We start from the raw sequence: 12,033 nt of genomic DNA, 5'->3' as shown, positions 1-12,033 counted from the left end.
AGACAATTCTACTAGTGTCAGTGAGAGTCCGCCAAATGTGCCCGACATCACTGGAAACGGGCTTCTTGGTGTAAAGACGTCAATGGTAGCCGGCGCAAGGTGTGCCATGAACTCAGCCGCTCTTTCTGTCAGCTGACTATTAATGGTCCTTATGGTCACTGAAGCACCAGTTGCACGTCACGTCGTTGATAATGTAGAATCTGGGGCTCTGAGCGCCTCTCTGGCGACTGCTCGCTCCTCACGTTCGCTCGTTCATCTACGTCGACCGCTTCTTTCTTGACGATGTGTTCCGCCATGGTTCACCCATTCCTGCCAACATCGTCGAACACTGGTATCGCTCTTATCCGAATGAGGAACGATTCACCAATTACTCCAACAGGCTTCAAATGCCGACATCTCCACATACTGTTCACACGCATGTCTGCTAGATATAGATACTGTCCGACTGAGAACGCGGAGTCAAATTCGCAGATATCATGCCATTGTATCGGCATGTCCCCTGTTTATTATCACTGCCAGCTGCTTCATGAAATAGCGCTGCAGCTTCACACATTTATTCATCGACCGTCAGTGTATAAAATTTGGCATTTTCTGTGTATGAATATCAATTTGTGACAAATTTGCATTGCTTCCTTGTTGTGCGTTTTTTTTTTTGTTAGTGTAATTGAGACACTGTATCATTGATCGTCTTCAGTTGAGGCTGCGGAAATAGTGAATGCTGGAAATAATATTCTGCTGGTATTTAGACAATGTGAAGACGTCTCATTTGGTTGAGATTAAGAATATATATAACCAGTAGTGATGTACCTAGTTGCTGCGCAGTTAAGTTTCATTGTTTGTTATGGAACTTAAAGAGGACAGTGAAACAGGAATGCTTAGATTTCAAGATGATAAGTGTCCAATCACAATTAGTCACACAATGTGACTGGCTTCCAAAGCTGTAAGACTATAAACTGACTTAAATCTCTGAATCTGCTCGCAATGCATAAGTGGAAATTGACGTACGGTGAATCTAGCTGACCTGCGTGTGTTATTGGGACAAAAATGGTTATAATTTAATGCATACTATACTCAGAATTTTATATAGACGTTCCTCGAGGGATGGTTCTATTCTAAAGTTCCTCGTAAAGTTACAATAGATAATAACATGACACGTTTTGTTCGGCGAACAAATTTCGTTTATTTTCTTGGGTTCGCTATTGTGTATTAAACTGTACAGATGTTCGCCATAATCCATTGAATCTCCTTTTTAGTATTCATTTGCATTACGTTAGAACATAGTAGTAATTGGTAAGTTACATTCTCTCATCCGCTACATGCTGTTGAAATATGGACCAAAGAATGCTGTAATTTGAGGAAATACTTTGGTGTCGTAGTAGTAATTGATCGTTTCCACAATTTTAAATGCGGCGTCCTTGTCAAATCTCGCCTCCACCCCAAATGCCTCTGCGCCACTCTCGTATATGGGTTATTTGCGATTTTAATCGCTACAGTATTAATGCAATAGCCTGCGTGACAGGAGTAATTGCTATGTGCTTCAGAGGCTCAGTGCCGCGGTAGCCTGTAATCCTTTCTTTCATTAATTAATGAGAAAGAGAAGAGAAGGTTTCGGCACCGAAATTCATGTGAATATAGCTCACGTACCCCCAGACCATTAAGTGGAATTCATACCTAATGCCTTTTTGCAACAACTCGTGAGATTACTTTTATAGGTCGCGTAAGGGAGATAGTGTTACAACAGCTTTGGGTTGTGCAGGAATAAATAGAACCAGTCTGATATTGGTAGTGACCTGCTTGTGTTATCTTAACCATCATCTGAGCAGAGTTAATTTACTGACACTACGGTAACGACCGTTGTTTACTACCAAGAGAAAGACGTAACCAGCTGCATTGATGTTGGTGATACAAGGGTCTGAAAAACTTAAGCACGCTTTCGCACGATGTCTCACTGCCAAGTAACGTAGATGATGCAAGCTGGATCACACACGGAAAGAAATTCTACAATATACAGGATGTCCATAGTTAAAGTTCCAGTTTCAAAACGCTATAAAAAGAGAGATGCATATCAACAGATGCGCATGACGCAGCTGTTACTCAGTTTGTGTCCGAGACGCACAACATGAATGTCCCCATGAAGGATCGTGCGAAGCTGGTAAAAGACTTCTACAAGAATGGTGATTGTTGGCCAGTAGCCATGCAGAAGTCAAGAACCTCAATGGCATCAAAAAAGGCATTGGTCTGATGTATGCTGAGGGTCTGGAGAAGATCAAATTTGGGAAAGAGAGGTACTTTTGAAGTGCAATGTGGCAGAGGGAGGAAAGCAGTTCATCGCAAGTCTGTCAAAGATGTGGCCACAGCATTGCAGGAGAGGTCTAGCGGAGGTGTGCACGGGGAACTGCTCGAACGTTGGACACTGTGACGACCCTTCCCTCCTTCTACACTCGTCGGGAGGAGGCGCGACTCGTAATGATGTTCGTCCCCGTCCACTTTTGATTGGGCGCCGTATTGGTTTTTCTTCACGACTTTCTATTATTGTGTCCTATTCAAGACTGCGAATAGTTTCCTTGTCACTGATCCATTACTGTCAAGTTCGAAACTGATCTTCAGTCCGAAGGTTAAGTCCAGGAAATCGGTATCACTCAGTTAAAATTACCGTCGCGTTGATAACGGTAAAGATTACTTTACTCAGTTCTCAGGAACTATTGAACTTTTACAACTGAAACAATCTAGTAGCGTCTGCTTCCAGAAAACTATAGCAATAGTAATCTAGAGCGGCTCAACAGCAACTAACTAAACATTTCCATATCCGAGTTGAATTGTAGGCGCATTGAATTTCCTTTTCGATGCGGTTACAACTCTCTCCCACGGTAAAAGTATTCATTGACCGAATTACCTCCTTGGATTTAACCTTCGTTCATATGAATTTAAATTTATTCTATAGATGTTTAAAAGATAATGCATGACAATCCTTTCCTTTTATCTCCTCTTTTGTATGTTACTCTCAATATAGAAGTGTTATAGTTGTTAATCAAATCATTATCAGTGTATTTTTTTTATCACCAATTGTTGTTGTCACTGTCAAGATGACTTACTTCCCTACTTTAAGTTTCACAAATTTTGTTAATTGAGGTTTTCTGTCCTTCGGGCGTTGCTACATGCCTACAAGCATGCTTCATAAAATCCTGCAATTGCTCTAAATATAAAATTACCAACGTTTAGGAACTGATACCTGTTGATCTGGCAGCAAGACAAAAGTTCACTCTGGAATATCCTGATCACACGTAAGTGGGCAGTGAATGGCCATCGAGCATTATGTGGACAGACGAAGCCAATTTCCAAGGAAATTTCAAGAGGCAGAAGTGCAGAACATTGGCAACGGAAAATCCGCAAGTACATCAACCGGTACCATTCCATGCTGCAAAGCAGACTGTATGGTACGGTTTGACGGAATCGTTTATCGTACTGCCGTATTTCTTCGAGGAGATAAGTCCTGCGGGTACCGTCACTAGTAAACGCTATGAGAGACTCTCGCGTGCCAACGTCAATCCAATCCTTCAACACAGTGGATTGTATGGATAGGATCATGTTTATGCTAGGTGGCGCCCCTCCGCACAGCCACACCGAAGCAGAGGCATTTCGGAAATGATAGAACTGTGAGCCGTCATTTCCCTAGCACCTGGCCGTACACGTCACCTGGTCTTAATCCATGTGGCTTGTGGCTGTGAGGGTATATGAAGCACGTATTATTCAGTGCTCCAACTACGAACATAGCTGAATTGAAGATTCGTATTGCGAAACTCATTCTGACTATGACCCCAAAGACACTTAGATCTGTTGTGGAATACCTTGTATCTCCATTTCAATTTGTGACAGAAAACGGTAGACAGAATACTGAACATGTTTCGCTTCAGTCTCACGACACATAGAGACAGATGTCATTCTACTTTTTATGCTGTTTTTAGTCTCAAGAGTATTTGAAAACCATTTTTTCCCATTGGAAGTGGTACAACTTTGTGAGTTAACGAGCATTGCACTCTCATTTAAGGATATGGCCGAAAGAGTCAGCCTACAGGAATAGTGAACTGAACCCCGTCCTCCGGGACCGTGTCCTACAAAGGGCGCAGATTCACCACGATGTGGGGAACCCCACAGGCGTGTATTGTCTGTTGGTGCCTAAGAACTTTTGTGTGCTAGTGAGATAGAAGAAAACCTACGTCATAGGGAAACCCAGCAGAGGGCGTTTGTGGCCAGGGAGACGTAGCAGTCTTAAATATGGTGGACATAAGATCGGCCATAAAGGGAAATATTTTATGGAAACTATTTAATTCTGTAGTAATTCAGGGAATGACGCCACAGTAATTTTAATCTGCAGTCTTTCATGGTGATGCCAATAAAACTTGAATACTGACCATACCTATAATAGTTTAGAATTTACTGTTAAAGTAAAGTTCACAGGTTTTGTAACAAATACGTGAATGCTTAAAATTGAACACTTTAGTCGATCTTAACAAACGACATTTCATATGGAAGAGTATCATTAAAATTAGAAATATGGTAAATATCAACTCTGTAACTTCATTTGTTTAAAATATATAGTAAATTTAAATGATCTGTATTTCCAGTTAAGCATCAGATCATCATTTCCTCCACACAAAACACACTGAACGTGGCAGCATGGCACTTTATTGAATAGTATAATATTTCTTGTAAAGTTTAGTGCATAATAGTTACTTTTGTTCTTTATTTATTTATCAGAAAGCACGTTTGTGCAAGTCTAATGGCCGTGACATTCAAAGTTAAGTAGGAAAATGTATTGGATTTATGTAAAAGAATTTAACAATGGATATTATTGTTACTTGGTTTAGAAGGTGAAAGTGGTAAAGCTTTGATTAGTTAAATAGGTTAGAAAGTAATATAATGTAGAATAAGCTGTAGCCAATCAGATGGACGGCTTCAGGAAACGGAGCAGCGCTGGTCAGTTGAGCGAGTACGTTCGGCGCGCGGGAAACGAGGCCGGGGACGGGCAGAGGTACAACGCTGGCGCTGACGCAACAGTGGGCAGTTTGGCGGGAGATACCAGAGTGTGCAGTTGGTATTGAGACGCGAAAGTGGACAACCGGTCTTGAGGCAGCTAAGAAGTGAAACGACTTAGAAATTTTAACGTTGGGTGGTATCGAGGGACTTAGTCTCTGAGCGGTGAGGAGCCGCGCGCCTGGTGTGAACTCTAACTTTTCGTGTAAATGATCGGACGTGTGTTTCGCGATGAGATTATGAATGTTCGAACTGTGTCAAATGGATATGCGCTCGAGTGTAATAGCAATTCTAAATACGACCACATTGGCTACTAGTTTTCTTTCTGAATATTCTAACCAAATCACAACTGAATGGCCTCCATCATTTATAGGTATTTAATTTAGTTCCCAATTTCACTGTTACTGTAATTAAATTTTACATTAACTTTTTTTTCATACAATTTCGCGAACTTAGCATCAGCCAGACAAGTTAATCAAGGGGTCACCCCTAGACGAGTTTAAGCCAAGACGAAGAGGAAACGCATGTAAGCCCGAACATCTTTGGGATGTTAGCTCGCAACCTTGCTGTGTTTTATGGACTTACCTAACCAACGTGCGTCTTCCCAACGTGTCCACATTTCAATCTCTCTGGAAAAATTCCCTGTGCCAGCGAAGTATTAGATATATCGCTAAGGACTTCACTTATTAAATTAGAACAACTCTTCTAAACTCCATCAACACCACATGAGCTCTGGTTTTTCGGTATATTTATAATTCCCTTAATTTCAGTGGGGCATGTTGGTGCTATTTCTAAAGGCCTAAAGTCCTGGGGAATGGCATTTTTAACATATTTTTTTGCTTCTTCAACTGAACCCTTTAAGCCTATTCTTGTTGCTACATTCAGAAAGTGATTATTAAAAATAATTGCAACTTGTGAATTATCACTCACCACATCATCATTTCGCTTTGTTGCTATGGTATGCTGTGCACTGTCAGGCTGCTCCATCTCCCGTTTGACAATATTCCATATAGTTTTAATCTTATTATCCGCATTATTAATTTCTGTCAGAACACATAAGCTTTTCGACTTCTTAATGACTTTCCTTAAAATATTACAGTATCTTTTGTAGTAAACAAGTAACGTCGGATCCTGACTTATTCTGGCCTGTCCATATATTTCCCTCTTCCTCGTAAACGATATCTTAATTCCCTTAGTAATCCTTGGCTTACTTGACTTTGTGATAGCTTTTTTTGGATAGCGTTTCAGGAAAGCAACTCTCAAATATTGAGACAAATGTACGGTGGAATAAATTGAATTTGGCACCAGCATCATTTTCTGTGTTTACGTCATCCCACTCTACCCCTTCTAGGCTGCAAATAGAGCTCTATATCCTGTTCGCATTAATAAGCCTCCCTGGCTTGTGTGAACCTGCCTTTATCCTGTAAGGTGCTATATGTGTTACTTTCATTAACTGTGCATCATGATCAGATAACCCATTAACAATTGGGTGCACCTTAACTGTTTCTGATTGAGCACTGTCTATGAAAATGTTATTGCTAAGTGACCTACTATCCTGCTGCACTTGATTTGGAAAATTTACAAGAGATACTAGATTGAAACAACCAAACAAAGATTCTAGCTCATTTTTCCTATCCGAATCTCTTAAGAAATTACATTAAAATCACCGCAAACCACTAACCGCTTCTTTTTGTCTGACAGGTAGCTCAATAATGCCTCAAGATTTTTCATGAACAGCTGAAAGCTACCTTGAGGGGATCTGTAGATTGTAGCAACTCACAAGCACATGCTTCAATGATCTGATCTATACAAAAATTGTTTGTTTCAATATCTTTTTACTTTGTGTCCAGTTTCTATATAAGCAGCAACTCCTCCTTTTTCCATGTTGACTCTATATGAATAAGATGCTAATCTGTTGTTGTTGTTGTTGTGGTCTTCAGTCCTGAGACTGGTTTGATGCAGCTCTTCATGCTACTCTATTCTGCGCAAGATTCTTCATCTCCTAGTACCTACTCCAGCCTACATTCTTCTGAATCTGCTTAGAGTATTCATCTCTTGGTCTCCCTCTACGATTTTTACCCTCCACGCTGCCCTCCAGTACTAAATTCATGATCCCTTGATGCCTCAGAACATGTCCTTCCAACCGATCTCTTCCTCTGGTCAAGTTGTGCCACAAACTCCTCTTCTCCCCAATTCTATTCAATACCTCCTCATTAGTTATGTGATCTACCCATCTAATCTTCAGCTTTCTTCTGTAGCACCACATTTCGAAAGCTTCTATTCTCTTCTTGTCTAAACTATTTATCGTCTATGTTTCACTTCCATACATAGCTACTACACTCCATACAAATACTTTCATAAACGACTCCCTGACACTTAAGTCTGTACTCGAAGTTAACAAATTTGTCTTCTTCAGAAACGCTTTCATTGGCATTGCCAGTCTACATTTTATATCCTCTCTACTTCGACCATCATCAGTTATTTTACTCCCCAAATAGCAAAACTCCTTTACTACTTTAAGTGTCTCATTTCCTAATCTAATTCCCTCAGCACCACCAGACTTAATTCGACTACATTCCATTATCTTCGCTTTGCTTTTGTTGATGTTCATCTTATATCCTCCTTTCAAGATACTGTCCATTCCGTTCAACTGCTCTTCCAAGTCCTTTGCTGTGTCTGACGGAATTACAATGTCATCAGCGAAGCTATAAGTTTTTATTTCTTCTCCATGGATTTTAATACCTACTCCGAACTTTTCATTTGTTTCCTTTACTGCTTGCTCAATACACAGATTGAATAGCATCAGGGAGGGGCTACAACCCTGTCTCACTCCTTTCTCACCCACTACTTCCCTTTCATGCCCCCCGATTCTTATAACTGCCATCTGGTTTCTGTACAAATTGTAAATAGCCTTTCGCTCCCTGTATTTTACCCCTGACACCTTCAGAATTTGAAAGAGAGTATTCCATTGTCAGAAGCTTTCTCTATGTCTACAAATGCTAGAAACGTAGGCTTGCCTTTCCTTAATCTTTCTTCTAAGATAAGTCGTAGGGTCAGTATTGCCTCACGTGTTCCAACATTTCTACGGAATCCAGACTGATCATCCTAGAGGTCGGCTTCTACCAGTTTTTCCACTCGTCTATAAAGAATTCGTGTTAGTATTTTGCAGCTGTTACTTATTAAACTGATAGTTCTGTGATTTCCAAATCTGTCAACACCTGCTTTCTTTAGGATTGGAATTATTATATTCTTCTTGTATTCTGAAGGAATTTCGTTTGTCTCATACACCTTTTGCACCAGATGGTAGAGTTTTGTCAGGACTGGCTCTCCCAAGGTTGTCAGTAGTTCTAATGGAATGTTGTATACTCCCAGGGCCTTGTTTCGACTTACGTCTTTCAGTACTCTGTGAAACTCTTCACGCAGTATCATATCTCCCATTTCATCTTCATCTACCTCCTCTTCCATTTCCATAATATTGTCCACACGAACATCGCCCCTGTATAGACCCTCTATAAACTCCTTCCACCTTTCTGCTTTCCCTTCTTTGCTTAGAACTGGGTTTCCATCTGAGCTAATCTGAAATCCCTTAAATTTAACTTCTCCATTCCTGCAGTTACATGGTGTTCAGAGAGACACAAAACATCTATACCTTCAGAATTTACCCAATTTTCTAGGCATACAAGAAGCTCATCTATCTTATTTTTATCAGTCCTCTAATGTTCTGATGATAAACAAAACTTATATTTCTTTGGACACTGTTACAGACAGTATGGTAGTGTTCCACTTTAATCTCTTTCATTATTGTCTGTCTGTAACCTGTCTCTGACCTAAAATATGGGTCCCTCTGACTCCAGCAATCCAGGTATTTTGTCTTGTGTGCATGTGGCCCCCCTTACATTTTCTGCGAGAAGACCAACTAATCTATCCTTCCCCTTCCTGTTCAGGTGCAGGCCATGACTAGTGTAGCCCCACCTCCAAATTACATCAACAGGCACAGCACTATGGTGTGCAGAGGGGTATTGCTGCATGGGCATACTGAACTACTGATCTCCACCTCAATGAAAACGATAGACTCACCGATGAAACAATAGTCACATTCTACTGATTCCGCATGCGCGTCTTTTCAGCGGTGCTTTTGGCTCTGATAGTGCTTCAACTGTTTACGTGAAGGAGCTCTTGCTACCAGAAGATATTTAGTGAATGAACTGGATAAACGATACGATCTCATAACGATCCAAGAACTGTACAAGGATATGAATAAATAAAAATACCGAATAGACAGGCGCCGACGGCATAATCGCCGAGTTCCTTAATTATTCTTAAAACTTAGACTTATTCATTTATATAGTATGCGCTGGCAAAGATGTCAATTCCCAAAACCATGGAAAGTTGCCGATGTCATATCAATCGTTAAAAAAAAGGTAAACGAAATAACAAATGGTTAAAATGGCTCTGAGCACTATGGGACTCAACTTCTGAGGTCATTAGTCCCCTAGAACTTAGAACTAGTTAAACCTAAGTAACCTGAGGACATCACACACATCCATGCCCGAGGCAGGATTCGAACCTGCGACCGTAGCGGTCTCGCGGTTCCAGACTGCAGCGCCCAGAACCGCACGGCCTCTTCGGCCGGCAACGAAATAACAGCAGAGGTACAAAAATTAGAATAAAGACTAACCATGCTATGTCAAAATACAAACCGATAAGCCAAGTGGTTTGACCAGGGTGTAGCGTATCACCCATACCTTTTAATATAGATATTGTCGATATGATTGAAACATGGAAACAACAAGTCGATCCAGGCTTGAGATTATCATTATCAGCTGAAAATCTGTTGGCTGAAGAGCAAAATATTTTAGTAAAGCAAGATCCTTTGCTGATGATGTTTTCACACTCAAACAAATTATAGACAGATAAAGAGAATTCAGTAGGAAAACACAAATCCCATTCATAGACCCAGAGGAAGCCTTCAACCATGTAGATAGGGAAATCTTATGGAACATATTACACAAGAATGGATATCCTCAGAAATTAATGAACGTGACAAAAAGCCTGTATAGAGTTAGAAAAATAAGAATAATGGCTAACCATCCCAAGTCAGAAAACATACCAATAAGCCAAGGCATCGACAAGGGTGTAGCGCACACCCACACCCAATTTGTGATTATCACTCTCACGTTAGAAACACACAGAAAAGCAGTCGGCAGATTCTTAAAAATTTTAATCTATAACTTAATTCCTAATGGAATAAATGTAGTTTCTCAGACTTTAATGCATCGTTTATTTGTAAATGTGTATAATAAATTTTTCAGAAATAAATATCTATTTTGTTTCATATGACTATGTGATGATTTCAAATTGCGCCATGAGTCTTCCTCTCAACAGCCGAACATTATGCTTACATCATTCTACAACCTAAAGTACGACTGCAGAATCATTTTCTTTTTCGACTTGAGATTTTACTTTTCCTTTAAATTGCCGTCGATCGATAAAGCAGCTATTGCAACACATGCCATCAGAGCTGGACGGTGCTGATGGCACAAAATAAGAAAAAAAGGGTTGCCGAGAGAAGTTACGGCTCGTTCCTGGCAGTGCACGGTCTGGAACGGCAGTCTGAAAGGCGGGACGCGCTTTATTTCTAAAGAAATTCTACCGTAAAACGGAATCCCCGTATCGGCTGATATATTTCTGGGCTTTATAGAGACAAAAGCAAAACGACGGGGTCTACAATACTGAACCAAGAAACCGCAGGGCTCTTGTTTCTGTTACGTTACTGATTTTGCACGTACTTTGAACGTATTCTGACTGCTGATTATTTTTCATACAATTCTGATATCTAATACTTCATTTGGTCATGGCATATGTGCCGTTATAATCATTACTTAAAGTTTTGCTTCTTAATAATTATTATCGTCTCAAAAACACTAAACGCAAACAATAAATTACAAAGTACATAAAAGATGTTACTTAATTTTTTGGAAGATTACACAATGTAAGATTAAATGCACTTTCAGCTATTTGAAGTACAATGCACAATACAATTCTAGGATTAAGAAAAAATGGAAATGAAGGTGTAGCATCGTTAACTGGGAGGCCCCATGCGGGGAAATTCGACCGCCAAGTGCAAGTCTTATTTCATTCGACTCCAAATTGGGCGACTAGCGCCCCGGGGATGACGATGAAATGAAGATGAAGACAACACAACTCCCAGTCCACGACCGGGAATCGAACCCGGGCCCTCTTGCATGGGAGGCGAGCACGTTACCACCCAGCTTAGAAGGCAGACAATTGTACGATAATTTTTCTCTAAACCTCAAAAATTGTCTCCCGTTGCTAAACTTTAGTTTCAATTTTGACTCAAAATTACCTACAACCTTCCTACGTTATGGCGCAAAGATACGACGGCCTTCGACGTCACGCTCGGGCACCGCGGCGTTTCGAACTGCAAAGTGTCGACACTGGCGAAAGAAAAATCAGCGCCTCAAAGTCCATGTGAGGTGTAAGGTTGTTAATGATGCCACATTAGCACGAAATTTTGCCACAATTCCACGCAACGCCACGTGGGACCTGAAGGTAGTCAGTGAGGCTGTGGAACGCACCGACAGAGATGTGGAGTCAAGTCGACTACAGTTCCGTGGCCAGCCAGCCACGCTAGGTTCCTCGGTCGAGGATCCATGATGCCAGTAGCCTGTACGAGAGGATCCCACAGCTGACTAACAACAAACTGTCACGTGCCGAGTTATCGAGGTGACGGTAAAGCTACGCATTATTTGCAGTGCCTGATTTACGCAAACCATGGAAACGTACATGGTCAAAAAATGGCTCTAAGTACCATGGGACTTAACATCTGAGGTCGTTAGTGCCCTAGACTTAGAACTACTTGAACCTAACTAACCTAAGGACATTACACACATCCATGCCAGAGGCAGTATTCGAACCTGCGACCGTAGCAGCAGCGCGTTTCCGGACTGAAGCGCCTAAAACCGCTCGGTCACAGTGGCC

Source organism: Schistocerca piceifrons, chromosome 8, assembly GCF_021461385.2.
Source record: "Schistocerca piceifrons isolate TAMUIC-IGC-003096 chromosome 8, iqSchPice1.1, whole genome shotgun sequence".
Lineage (NCBI taxonomy): Eukaryota > Metazoa > Arthropoda > Insecta > Orthoptera > Acrididae > Schistocerca > Schistocerca piceifrons.
The sequence above is the reverse complement of the archived record's forward strand: the minus strand, read 5'-3'. Positions refer to the sequence as shown.